The sequence below is a fragment of the Cataglyphis hispanica genome, chromosome 13 (genome assembly GCF_021464435.1).
Source record: "Cataglyphis hispanica isolate Lineage 1 chromosome 13, ULB_Chis1_1.0, whole genome shotgun sequence".
Classification (NCBI taxonomy): Eukaryota; Metazoa; Arthropoda; class Insecta; order Hymenoptera; family Formicidae; genus Cataglyphis; species Cataglyphis hispanica.
Window position 1 is genome coordinate 927,392 of NC_065966.1, and position 15,155 is coordinate 942,546.

At 35.8% G+C, this 15,155-nt stretch overlaps 3 protein-coding genes across 3 annotated transcripts in view; 1 reads left to right on the forward strand and 2 right to left on the reverse strand.

The window, feature by feature from the left end:
• The window catches only part of LOC126854186 (60S ribosomal protein L35a), a 118,496-nt gene that overhangs the window by 64,069 nt on the left and 39,272 nt on the right, over positions 1-15,155 (reverse strand). The gene's annotated exons all lie outside the window — the stretch shown is intronic.
• The window catches only part of LOC126854140 (PDZ domain-containing protein 4), a 162,793-nt gene that overhangs the window by 57,040 nt on the left and 90,598 nt on the right, over positions 1-15,155 (reverse strand). The window lies entirely within an intron of this gene.
• The window catches only part of LOC126854141 (general transcription factor 3C polypeptide 3), a 105,632-nt gene continuing 103,948 nt past the window's right edge, over positions 13,472-15,155 (forward strand). Inside the window, exon 1 of the mRNA XM_050600556.1 lies at positions 13,472-13,476. The gene's annotated coding sequence lies outside the window, so the exon portion shown is untranslated. The remainder of the gene's footprint in view (positions 13,477-15,155) is intronic.

The following is a 15,155-nucleotide window of genomic DNA, read 5'->3' on the forward strand; positions in this document are numbered from 1 at the left end:
CGATGGAAAAGACGGAGAAATGTACACGGAGCTAAAGTACGCAGCTAAAAGCAACCGGGGAAAGGTAAATGGAGAAGATGGCGAAGTACAGAGAGAAAGACCCCTATTAAACGCCCACCAAATTAGAGCAAAATTAAACTATACTTCCCCGACGAAGAGTTCGCGGCAAAATGCCTTTAAGCGTCTCCATCAAGACGACGCACCTACAGGCCATTAATTTTCCGCGATCTTTCCTTTAATTCGAGCTTTTGAAGAAAACGTTGGCGGTGCAATGATCATTTTCTTTCGTCCCTTCGAGAAAGAGACGAGCGAATTTATTAATAATTCTACGAAAGAGCAACTACAGCAAAGAGTTATATTTTTCAAATAAATTGCAATATTTTTTCAAGGTGTCTACTCAAATTTTGTAAAAAAAAAAAAAAATTCTCTGGTCTCTTTCAGGTATTTTTGTTCAAAATTCCAGGTAAAGAAAATATTTTAAAGATTTTTTGGTGCAATTTCTTAAAATGAATTTTCTTATCGAATGTGTTTTCATTATTATCATCATTCACACGAGAAAAAAAAAAAACGAAATAGCTTCCGTTAAGATGAAATTGTTAACATGTATATTTATTAATGTTACGCAAAAGGACGATAGATCGGAATTATATCGAGTAACAGATAAGCATAACATGACTCGCAAAATAAGTCCGCGACAAATATCCGCGAAAGTGTCTTCTCGTTTCTTTCATTTTTTTTAATTACTTCCCATCCCGGCCGCAATCCGATTTGTCAAGTTTGTTAAAGTCGCGAGATTCTTTTTTGTCGAACTACAATCAGGCAAGAGAGAAAGAGAGAAAGAATGGGGGGGGAATTACATTTTACGGAACGATCCTCCTTGGAGAGAGAGAGACCGACGCGAAAGTCTTCGTCGTCTTCGCGCTCTGAAATTGTGTCTCCTCCATCCCCAGGTCTCCTTCTCCCGCGCCCTGCCCGTGGCGAGGCAGTTCATTTGGCGGGTCGAGAAAACAAACAGACGCAATCAGCAACAATGGCTTTTTGTTCCCTTCAAAGTCACCGGCCGGTAATCCGCAGCTTGAGGAGATTGAAAGAGCTCGTCTCTCGAACTACCATCAGTGGCGTAGCGAGAGACGAGTTTCAACTTCAACATCGTCAACGTGTAACACGAGAGATACATGCGACATATATATATATATATATATATATATATACTCTCTCCGCGAAGTAATACCGCTCGACTAAATCCACAACGCTAGTGCTATTGGATCAGCTGATTGACGTCGCATGTGCATTAATGACTCTTCCGATAGTGATTAGTGTGAGTGCTTTATCAAGAAAAAACCTTGTTGGATAAAAGTTGATAAATTCCCGATAAGAAATAGCGGCAATTGTAGAAATAATATCTGTCTATATAAATAACGAATCAAATATTCATCAATTAATTAATTTAAATATTAGACAATGATATTAGCATTATATTTTGTCTTACATAGATAAAATATGGAAGTATAGGATATTAAATATCAAATGAAACATAGACTGATACTTTTATGCAACAACGATCTTAGTTCACCTTTATTTTAATTGAACGTATCTAATAGCAATAATTCTATAGCTCTCTTATCACAAATATATTAAGAAAAAAAAAACATTGTTATTTAAGGACACTGCATTGAATGAAAATTCATTGACGAAAATGTTAAATCAAATCCCACGCAAAATATTAAAATTGTCCTCGGAATTTTTCCCCATTTTTCTCCATTCTTTCGTGAGTTCATCAAATCAATCAATTTCCATAAAATTAAAATCGCTCATTCTACCAACGCCTTTTCTGCCGTGTATAAAAGAAAACACGAGATAAAAGGAAAGAGAGAAAAGAAGATGAGAATCGAGACATGCGTGCTGCAATATTCGTCGCGCAGTAGAAACTTGTCGAGGAAGTACACACTCTGCCGGAACAGAGCTTCAAGGAGAACGTCGGCAATGCAAACATCGGTCGTCGCAAAAGTTCCCAAAATAGTTATGCCGATTAAACCTTATGCGGGCGTCTGTGTATTAGATATATATATATGTGTGTGTGTGTGTGTGTGTGTGTGTGTGTGTGTGTGTGTGTGTATTGAATTGTCTAAACTTTTGTGTATAACATTAAATTCCAAGAGTAAATTTTTTTTCCCCATAGAACAAAACAGAAAGAAAAGAAAAAAAAATCTTATAGCTTAGAATAAAATATATTTTGTAAAAGAAAATAAGTTTAGATTTATGCATACAAGTATAATATTTGAATACAATGTGCGTTTAAAAAAAAAAAAGATAAAGATATTAAACTTTTGCATTTGAAAAATAGATCGCTTGGATAAGAATTAATTAGAAGCCATCAATATCTAGGAAAATGAAAAAAGAACAAAGAAGAGGAAGAAAAATTCTAAAAAGGATAAAAAGCTCGCCAGGATCCCTGACTAAAAAAAAAGTATCCGTGAAAGGAGAAGGGCCGAAGAATGTCGTCGGGAAATTTTTTGATGTGGACGAAGGGGGAAAGGATGGAGAGAACGGAGGGGGAGCGACGATTAGAACGGTGACTGCCTACGGAATTCGCTCCGGAATTCGTTTTCGGAGACGGAGAGACGTCGTCGTCATCATCCCGATGTCTCGTTACGCTCTCGTCCGGCTGTCTGTCGCTTGGACGCGATAATTAACTCGGAGTGATGCATCGCACGGGGGGTTCTCAACTCGCGCTTTGTGGGGCCCTGTGTGGGGTCCCTGTCTGCGTGCGAGCAAAATTCCGCGCGCTCGGTTATAAATCGCGTCCGATGTGTCGCCGGCGTGTAAGCCCATTTCGCGTATTATTAATCAATGTCTCGTGAGCGAGGAAAGTGAGATAGTAAAGCAAAGTAAACGCCTGCGTCGCGGATCTAATGAATAAAAAAAAAATGTCGAATCAAAAAATAAATCTTTATATATGATTTAAAAATGAATGTTTATTTAATAGAATTATGGGGAATTGACCTCGAAGCTGTACAAGTTCTTCATTAGCGCGATATATCAATCAATCTGGCAATCAGTTATTGTTGTGTCTCGTGGCGTGTTAACCCCATGGCTCCGCGGAGACCAAATGGTCCCTAGTAGGCAATTTGTGCACGGCATTACTGCGGGTTATTGAAATATTATTTCCACATATATCTCCCTTCGCGAACGTAATCGTAATATCAAGATACAGCTAATATAAGTAGCCTAATAAATAATCATCTCGTTAAAACATATTTTATCATGATTAATAAAATTTTATCAGCGAAAAAATAAAATAAATGTATTATAATTTTCCCATTAAATAATAATAATGATGCACTTAGCAACAGTCGATTATATATACACGTTATTTATTATCATTTCTATGTCTCAAGTCAGAGTTATAATTAAATGCAATAATTAGGCACAATATTAGCATTAACCGACGTCGACGAAATCGGACTTACAATGCTCAAAGTATAACCGTCACGACAATCGTTCGGAGTGAAGAGAGAAGAGCGAATCCTTTCGACAATTAACCCTTAGATTCGGACGAGACCGGAAACTTTTCCCCCGAGACAGCCCGCGCGAGTCCTTCAAGGATTTTCAGCCGAGCCAACTTCCTAATAATTTTCCCGCGGGAGGAAAGTTTCATAGGCTGAGGACGACTGGTACGGCAAGACACGATGAAAAAAGAAAAGAGAAAGAGACGAAGGAACGAAGGGAAGACGTAAGCCTAGTCGGCAGGATATCGCGAATTAGCCTGGAACTCCTTACAAACGCGAAATCTCGACGACTTTGAATGTTCGTGAGCGCGCGCGAAGGGGGGTCCCCTCGGAGGCACGTTTCTTCGTCTGAGAAACTTTTCCCCGGTGAGGGAGAATTGAAAGACCGGCTGCTGTTCCGAGGAATCAATGGGAGAGTCACTTTCTATGAATCGGCAGTGCCTCGTGAGTTCTTCCAATTCGACACGTTAGTTCGATGACAAATTCTCGGAGCAATTTTTAATCGGTCACTTAATCGGCCGATTCATCCTTTCAATCTGCATTTTTATAAAATCCATTTATTCTCGAAATATTGATATTTTGCAATTAGTGTTTCAATTGATTTATATTTCACTAAACGATATTTAATATTTAATAATATTTACAAACTAATTGATATATATTTGATATAAAAAAAAAATTCAATATTTTATTCTGATATTTTATTTATTTATTTTTTTTTTTTATTCTAACGTAAAATCCGAAGAATTTTATTTTTTTTTATCTTTAAAATTTCTTACACATTTTTCAAGAGAGAGATTTAAAAAAATATTATTAAATATATCAAATTAGTATAATATTATTAAATATTATTATATTTAAAAAATATTATAATTAATATAATAATTTCTTATATAGAATACATTTACAATTAGCAATTGATAACTAAGAATTTATACTCGCAATAATAAGTGCCTCCTTCCCCCATTTTCCTTATTGCCACGTGCATTTTCAGAGGGAATCAGAAAAGCCGAGAGATCGTGTCAGAGTTAAGATGTTCCGAGGGGAAGAAAGGAAAACGCTAGACTGGGTGCTTAACCGAGTTTGTAAAATTAACGAGCGCCTGTTCACCACGTCCGCGCTTCCTCCATTTTTCTACACCCGTTTTCTCTCCTGACCTATTGCCGTCACGATTCTCGTTTATCTAGCGACAACTATTTCCTCGATGCGTGAAGCACGCGATACACGAGGGCGCAAAGACATTTATGTATAACAAGACACATTTTCTGCTTGTATTTCTATGTCAAAGTAGAAAAATTATTTAAATATATATTATATATACATTAATAAAGTATTATATAAATTAATTAAATATTATATAAGTGCAGTCTCATTTATCTAATTTATATTATTATTCAATATTTTTAAATATAAATATAAAAAAGCAGGTTGAATTTTTTTCTGTCAACGCCCATAAATGGAAAAAGTAAATTTAAATTGTAGACTCAATACTATTGCATAAATTTATATTTTATGTATAAATCCACAGCACACACGCAAATATAACAGAAATATAACTTTTAATGGCGAGTGATATCTCCATCAAACGCAATTTTTGTAAATCAAATAACTTTATGGGAATGATTATTAAATTTTACATTTCGTCCTCGACGAGTTGTCGCGCGAATGAATCACGTCAAATCACGCCAAATAAATACGGATGACAGCTTACGGTAAACGCGCGCGGTTGTATACGCTTCGCCAAATGTCGAAAGCCAAGAGGCATGTGTGCCAAATTGCGCAAATATTATCGCAAAAAAGCCGAATCTCACAAAATTCGTATAATTCTAAAAGAGAGAAAAAAAAAAATGCGTCGACAATTGGCGTTCGCATAAATTCTTCCGATGTCCTTAAAAACATCCCAGAAACAGAGTTAAGCCTCGTGTCTCTTGTACACGAGATAATTCCAGGATCGAGTAATTTATACCGACCATAATTAATCGCCGCAATTTGTTTCGGTCGCCGCAGCGTCTCGCAACTTCGTTATTACTTCACGGGCGTCATAATGAATTTCCAAGATCACGCCCACTTCCGCGTGCTCCCGGCATCTCCTCGCGCAACTTATCTAACACAAAGATAAGCGGCAGTCGCTCGCGGGGCCCAGCGGGGAGCGCGATGTTACTGCTTACAGAGCTCCCCCTCTCAGTCATTACGAACTTTACGATCAACATCAATCTCAAGCTTTAACAGAAGCGCGCGCGAGCCCAATTTTTGTCCCGATTATTTGTTTTTTTTCGCTCGGTTCCCTTATACCTTTTTGTGACATCAGCATAAAAAAATGCCTTCAAAAATTTCCAAATTCGTATAATTTGGAACTTTTTCAACGTTTGCGAATAAATATTTCATTTTTTACGCAAGGAATATGTTATCATATATAATGCATAACATTTATCAATTAAATAATAAAAAAAAAATTCTGCTTAAATAGTCAATTTACTTTAAAATAGAAGAAAAGCAAAATTATACTCTCTTATTGTTAAATCTTTATTTAAAATTTTGCAGAAATCACAGTCAATCAAAATTTTCGGAGTAGTTTATAATAATAATTAAGAAAAATATTAATATAAATCTCTCTTTCTCCAATTTTCGTCAATTTAAAATAATTTTCTTTCCATTATATCAAAATGTTTTCGAATATAAAAGAATCCATTAGCGTGCTAATAAAATCACAAGAGGTTGAAATCTTAATTCTGTTCTATACATTCCCATCCCGAGTCGGATAGTTTCCTTCACCAAGCATATTCCTCTTTTTTCCTCCTTTCACCGCATAAAAGAGCATCCGCCGGACTCTTTTTCTCATATTTCCTCGGCAAAGTGTCCCAACCCTCGTTCACCGACATTCATCCAGCCCCATACCGGCTATCTTAAACTCTCGACGATGCTCACCCCCGTGTCAAGTCGTTCCTCTTCCCACTATTACTCGCTTTCCATCAAGAAGCGCAACTTCTTAAGTTTTCCCCTTTTTTCTTTATTCGACATCTCAAAGAATCATCGCTTCTTCTCGCTTAACGCACGTGCCCGCGAATAAAAGTCTATCAATCGCTTAATATAATTAAACATTAAATCGTCATTCAAGTAATTAATAATTACGTTAATCACATATGCATCTAATTCTTATATTTTTTTCAACTCTTCTCTTTTCTATTTGCTGAGAACGAGGATGGCAATTTTAAATCGATCATACCCGTAAAAAATAATTTAAGAATATATTTTAAACTAGCATTCGAAAAGTAAAACCGTTCAGATAAAATTAAGATAAAAAAAGATAACGCGTAAATAAGAAAAAAGTATTTTTACCTCCCGTCGTATTGTGATTAAAATTTAAACACTCTTCACTTATTTCATCGATTTTTGTTGCAATCTCACCGAATGCTTTCATGTAGTTTTAAATTCCCATTTTCGACAAAACATACCAATTCATTACCATTAGTGCCAGACAGTTTTTATCAATACTGGCACTAATGGTTCACGCATCACTCGCGTTGTTGGTTATTCTTTATAACCCGTTGCTCATCGCGCGTTATCGCGATGATTGACTGCACATTAATGTTTAACCTCTATGAATGCATCCGCATTCAAGCCAAAACTCATCCCTCGCGTAATCACAGAAAATCTCTACAACTCTACATGACTGATATCAATTTGAAAAGGGAGACAGTTGTTCAGATTTCTCGAATAATAGTATGTTCAACTTGAGAGCGTATTTTTTAAATACAATTCAAACAAAATGGAAATATATGTACATATATATATATATATATATATATATATATATATATATATATATATATGAGACAATATACAATATACCATTTCATTAAAACAGTAGAGAGTATCCAAAAATTGCATTTTACAAACTGCACTTAATATAAAAAAATAACAAAATTATATTTTCTAGCTAATTTTACAAAAAAGTAAAAAAAAATGTAATTTGAAACTTATTAATTACAAGGATGTATCAAAGAAAAAATTGGAAATTTGCAAAAAAGATAAACTCTGACATTTTCACAAAAGAAAAAAAATTCCAAATTGATTAGAAGCTCTACTATTACGAGAACATCTCTTATAGACGCATTTACGACTTTATATTAATATTTAATTGAGTGATTTATTTCTGAAACATATTATTAAATAAACGTGAGAATTTTGTTTCCGATTTAATAAAAACTTTATTGAACCATATATCTAGCAACGTGCAAAATCGCTTAAAGCAAAATATAGCGAAACAGTTTACAAAGTTTGCTTATTCCTTGGACGTTGCGTTTCGTTCGTTCTTTGAAGAAAAATTCTAAAGAGGTCTGGCAACGAAGAACCCATCAAGCGAATCGCGTATTCCTTTCGTGTTCGGCTTCGAAAGAAGGCTCTTATTAACGTCTGAAAAAAAATGAATTCTCAGTCAAATCTGGCACGATGTTTGACAACGAAATGACGGCGGGAAAAGCACGACTTGGCGTGCCATGCCGACGAACATTTAAACACGCAATTTTCGCGATAGAATCCTTAACTCTTTCACTGTCAAACGCAACAGTCCTTTCATCGTAATCCTAATTTCATGTAAATCATTTTTTACCCCTACCTTATAAATATATTCTTGTATATAGAAAAATAAGTAAGAAATAATAATATGAAATAGCATAAAAACAATCAAAATATAATATTTTATAAATTTATTTTACGCATAAAAAATTTTTAGATATATCAGATTTATCAAGACACTTTACATTTCAATTATTAAAATGCAGGCAATATTTGAAACGTAATTAAACTTAATATAATTTAATGGATAAAAAAATTAATTAATCTCTGCTCTTCTTCATATTATTTTATCGCGCCTAAAATGCAGAATCCATATATCAATCGAAATAGAAATCGCATACGCTTCGTGTTTCGCGAGACTTATCAGGCCGCGTGATTTGATTCTGCTCGCGAATCATCGAACCGCCAACAGGGAATTAACAATAGAGATCACGGATTTATCCCGGGGATCGGATAAGATTTCGCCATTTGGAAAGCGCAGTTATATTGCCAGTTGGGAATCACCGGCGGTAGAAAGGGATTGCTTAATCAAGCTGATTGATAGAACGAATCGCTTTGTAACCGACCCCGCCGTCGTTGTTATTGGTACGATTCGACTAACAACGAACCAAAATTGACAATGTCGCACCCTCGTGCACCTGCATTTCGATAATTACATCCGCTGGCGAAGCAGGCGGTGTAACGGGTGATGCGATAATTGCGCATTCCTTTTTATCCGGACAAAATTCTCGATACGCATTTCGTACATTTATACATATTTTCATTTTCATTTTATTTATATAATATATTTTGCATATTTTCTTCGCAAAAACTGATAGCCAGGGATGTTTAGATAATATTAGAAATATTTTAGATCTTTGCAAAATTTATGAAATTTGGAAATTGTATGGGACACTATAATGAAATAACCATTTTCGACGATCGAGTATTGTGATTTCGTTGCAAAAATGTTTTAACTTTTACCAAATATTTACTTTTTAAGTTAACTGTTTAATGTTGAATTTATTTACGTTTTTTTATCAAATGTGTAATTCGTGATTCCGAGATACATTAAATTATTCTTTGACAATTTTATATTTCGAAATTCCTTTTATCATTCCGCCTACAAAGGTAGAAAGGAATATTGATTCCGCGTAAATGTTAATTAAGTATAATCGTCCTGCAAACGAAACCTGGGAACGAACGTTCTATTTCCATCCCGGTCCCGGTCGCTTCGATATAAAGAGATGAAAGTATCTACTTGACATACATATTTTTAATTCGAAGGAAACAAACGAGTTTTTACAAGCTTTGACTTGCTGACTCTACGACGTTTTTATTCGCCATTTATCTAACTACTATATACAATTGCGAGCGCGTTTATATAGAAGTATATTTCTTCACATAGAAGCATATAGTTACGTTTTTCCTTCAAAGCGTCAATTTTTATAGAGACCGAGTCATTAAAAAGTGGAGTTACATAAAGCAGAACATATCGATATATGCAAGGATATAATATCTTCATAATAATAAATTCATATAAAATCTACAAATCAAAAAATTTTAAATTAATTTTTAGTTTTAATCTTCTTAAAAATTTATTTTTAAGAGAAATTTAAAAAATTAATTAACTCAACGAATTAATTCTCACTATTAACGATCCGTAATCGAAGTGACGGATATTTATCAAAATAAATTTTCATTTTTCGAAAGAAATAAAATTATGCGATGACAGTTGCCCACAACGAAAAAGCCATTGGCTTTCGAAAGGAGTTTAATATATTCAAATATCGATTTAACATATCTGTTTTGAATTTTATAATTTTATAACGCATCTAAATATTACGATACATATATTTTCTCCTTATTACGCGAATCAATTTATCCATCAAGAATATCCAATTATTCCGACGATCGAAAAGTTTTCGAGTCTCTTAAGTGCAAAACGATCGCAGGCGATCCGTCGTGGGATCAAAAATGCTCGCTTCCGGAATGATTACTTCCATAGTTGACGCATTAAAGCGCCGGGACGCTTTCAGGAGGACGAAGGAGGAGCACACCCTGGCAAGCCCATCAACGTCGTCGAGAGCAAATCCTTGTATAATGGAACGATCTAACCGGGGCCATCGATCGTCCGAGGGTTGCGCTTCTCTCGCCTCTCCACGGCGTGTAACACCGCATCCGCACCCGCACCCGCACCAGCACCACCACAGACGTGCGGTTTCAATTTTGCCGTCGCTCTGACCATTCACGCATCCCCCTCGGACGTAGAGGATATTATATCTTCGACCGCCAGTCGTCTCTTGCTTACGAGGACGTCTCACGCACTTACGCTAACGCGCCCCCGTAACTTTGATGGACGCGTTCCAGTATGTTGTAATGCTACTACGTTATTAATGGCCCGGGTATCACGTTCGAAATGTAATTTCGCGAGATTTATACGAAGTATTTTGTTTGACGATAAACGTATTTGTTGGGCAGGGTGATAATTTCTGTAGGATATCGAAATATGATCTTTCTCTTAACGACGTTTAACGAAAATTGCTTTGATGGACGCGCGAGCAAATGTGTCGTAACACGATGCGTTAATAATGATTTTTTTTCTATCAAAATTTAACGATAATGGCTTTAATAGATGCGATGCAATATATTGTTATTAATGTTATAAATGACCTCGGTAGTATGTTCCTATATATAATTATATGAAATTTTTATGCACAATAATGATAATAAACACATTTAATGAAATATAATATTTTTGCAACAAACTATAAAATAATTTTTCCTCCCAACAAAATTTTTTTAATTACATGCATTAAACATGTAGAAAGATGTATACAGTTTAATTTTTTATATTTTTTACATTTTTTACATTTAAATTAAAATCTCGTTATAAATTATGATCTCGTGACACTAAAAATGAAAGGATTTCGATGCATTAAATTTTATTGATGCTGCATCAATTTATATAGATGGTCTGCTCCGAATTGTGTCGCGTACATGAGCGAAGGATTTCCAATTTTGTGTCGTGGTGGCAGGAAAACCCTCTTACCCTATCCCGAAATTCGCATCCAACCCCTTCGATTATGAGAATGTATCGCTCGATTACGCAGGATCGTGTCAACGCGCGATAGCGAATTTACGCTGCGATCCCACAATCCTGTGTGGAAGGGTGACGGAAATCAGGCGATATTGCAAACTGCACTTGAGTGACGAAGGATCAACTTGATCCTTTGATTGATAGCTATTCGCGTCCACATTGAATCCTAGGATATATCGTGTATTTAAGTATCATCGCATCGATCAAAGATGAGGATCATGCAGATTCTCGCAAATACATTCAAAAACATTCCCCTCTAACAAAAATTTATATATATATATATTCGTTTATTTAAATAATTTTGTTCATTCCATCATTACATCGTATTTACATTTATTATTTCACGGATATTATTTACGAATTTTTTAATCCTCTTCCTCATGTAAAATATGATGATTAACATCAACTAACAATAAGTATCGTTATCTCGTAAATATATGATATATCTTAAATATTTTTATTTCTTACTTATATAATACGTTATATGTTTTTTAATTTGAATGAATAAAAAAATCACGTTAAATAATATTTTAAGCAAAATAATTTTTGATAATTCAATTTTTTTCAGCATTTTACACATTTTACACGTCAGTATATACACGATAATTCGAAAGCAGGAACAATCTTAATTGCAGATTGCTCTCTTCCGACAAAAACTCGATGACGACTATCGACATGACGTCAGCTTTCATCAAAGTACGCGTTGCAACATTGTATCAACAATCGGACGCTTTGAACGGTTTCTCTGGATAGAGAAAGCAAATTCAAGGGTGCCCTCGAAACTTCCCGCAGAGATACGCGTTCTCTCTTTTCGAGTGTCTCCCTCCGCGCTCTCTCCCTTAGGCTACAGCTTTGTTCCATCCGTATTTCAAAGCAAGCTCTCATTTTATGCGCGCCTATGCAAATCTCGATAACGCCCGATCGGATCGTTCTGAAGGAATAAAAAAAAGCACTCGTGTCAGAAGCATCGCATCGTCGTTGGATGCGCAAGAAGTCTGCGGAAAAAGGATAAATGCTTTTGTATGTGTCCGCATAGCTGGCGATTAAAATCTTTTTCTCGTAGTTTACGACCGTTCTTCTCTATGATAACGATATCTGTCACAAATATAGCCTCATGTAAGAGAAGCTTGGTTTTCTTCGGAGATGTTTACGTTTCAAGTAAAAGCCTTCCGTTGTAAATAAACACACACACACACATTCTCGAATGTTTTGAAAATATAAAAGATAATTAAAAGAAGCGTACAAAAGTAAAAATTTAAGAGCGCGAAAACATATATTATATAATATACGAAAGACAAATAAAAATTGTTTTATTTATTAGTGTTCGAATTATTACAGTTCTAATTATCCTGAATGATACCTCTTTAACATATTAGTATAAATAATACTGTATACTGTAAAAAAAAAAAATTGACTTCAGACACACTCTTTGTCACTTTCAGAAAAACGGCATTTCAAAATGAAATTTCTTTCAGACACTCGCATCTGAAAATTGAGACAAAAATGTATTAAAATTTTTAGAAAATTCTTTTATAGTGCGATATTTCACAATTCACACCCTAGATTGGAATTCTTTGAAAAGATCGCGCTACGAGATCCAGCATCGCAACAACTTCAATTAAGCGATCGTCGGCGCGCGTCCGGAAGAGGAAATTCGAAATCGACAACAGCGTGATAACACGAAATGCGGCGAAACTATTCTCCGCGCAACCACCAGACACGGGAATCTGACGGAAAAGGCATTATGCGGGGGGTCCTGGGAAGCAGTCGCGGAACGTGTCTCGAATTCACAATAAGCCGACGAAGCGCGCAGTCAAATAGCATATCCTGCGGAGAGATCGAAACCACCTGGATCTCGTTTAACTGGCTCTTCGCGCTCGGCTGGTCGTCTATTTTGGTTCTGCCCTATCTGCACCCGCGTGTACGGTCCTCGACTTTGGAAATTTCGCCACGTGACAGTGTACACACAATGCGCTTTTCCTCGCTAGATCCTTTCGAGACCGGGTGTAGAAGATATATCTTCAGATAGAGATACTCGAGCACGTATTTATTACTAGGATGCTACATGTGAAATATTATGTATACTTTTACAAAAATATCTGTTTCCTAATCTTATCTTATCGCATCTAAAAATAGAGTTACATATAAATGATTTTTTATTCTGTAAAGAAAAAAAAAATGACAAGTAGAGCGAACATTACCGGTACTTTTTATAATTATATAATATTTTGTTCTCTCAAAAATTATTCGAAAATCAATTTTAAATTTAAAATTAATATTTTATATGCGAATACTTAACAGATATAGATAAAAGTACAGATGTTTACTTAGGAAAAATGCATACATATGAAAGCGTAGCTTTTTCAGATATCTAAGGAAAAAAATATGTATATATTATGTACGTATACATAAATATTATACATTTGCTGCTAGAAAGCTCTCTCTGCTTTTATTTCGATATCAAAGATTCATCTCGTTCGTTCTCAAAATTCCTTTTCTCCCTTATCTCATTCTCAATTAGAGAGTTTCCCCTCCACCGGAAAAAAGAAACATTGCAAGAGAAACATCAATTCACCACCAGCCGAGTTCCAGATTATCGTAAAACTCGATCTACGGTAATCCATAATCGATAGATGATGAGCCCTTGCGCGTGATAACGGCGAGATTGTTCTCCGCGAATATCTCGTGAAATCTATCTACCGCTCTTTTCGATATCTGATATTTCTGCTTCCAGTACGTTCCAATATCCCTCCATTCTTGATACTTTTACATTTCTTCTTTTTTCACCGTTCAATTTCGCATCTCAGTTTTCAAATTTTATCTCGCTAAAAAAATAGCGCGAATGAAAATACATATATCTCAACATCAACCTTGCAAAGTTCGATTCATTTTTCTTTATATTTTTTAATATCATAATTATAATAATAATAAAAAAAAATACAATAGATCGGCAATAACGCGAGTATAATTTAAACGTAAGAGATTAGTTTCTACATCAAGACGCGATAAATTTTCTCGATAATTAATTTCGCTAGACACTTCGTCTTATATGCATTTAATTCCAATCTCACGTCCATGAGATGCATATCTTTGCTCGATCGCATAAACATAGATTCGCGTGTAAAATACCGGGGATCTCTCCCAAGATCTTGTAGATTCTCCATCTTTACGATGAGCCAGTCCTGTCGCCGGCAGGTAGACAAGCGGTCCATCTTCCCGCCATTCTCTCTCTCTCTCTCTCTCTTTCATCAAATTAGGATCTATCCTGAGAGAGTTTCCCGCTTCTTACACAGTGATATCCGACAATCCCGCGAACTCCGTGTCTCTCCCGATGTCCTCCAAATCCCCGACTCCCGGACGTTCTTCTCGCATCTCGAGAGCCTCTCGGCGCGCACACATTTATGCAAATCTTGGTGACATCGATCAAGCGTTCCGGTAGGGCAGGCAGCCCTGAAGGGTCTCGTTAGGTGACGCGTGGGGGCCACCCGGCTTCGCCCCATAATCGTAACGCCACCGCGTCGTGCATATTCGAGATAACGCGCAAAAAGTTGTGCGCGCAGAAGATTCGACCACATCGTGGAAAGCCCGCTTTTTCAACATCCGACGATTTGGACGTAGAAACTTTCTCGTGTGTACACAAACGCCGCCAAGAGAGCTCTTCATATATGTCAGCGGAAGGAAATTAATTGCGTACGATACGGCATCGTCGAAAATATATATTTAACATTGAATGTTATCATTTATTTACACTCGAATAAACTTTTGCCAACTAAATTTTCATCTACGAGTCGTAAATTTTTTTTTTTTTATTCAGAAAAAAAGCGTCCAATTATTATTATTATTTTTTGAGGAAAAATTGAATGCACAAAATGTCATGAGCAAAAAAGTCCGTGAATAAAATTTTTTGAGGGTGTTATTCTATGAAACATGCGGCTGTATGGCGCTTTTTACTCCGGGGCTATGCGCGGTTCTTTTAACGGTGCGCACAATCC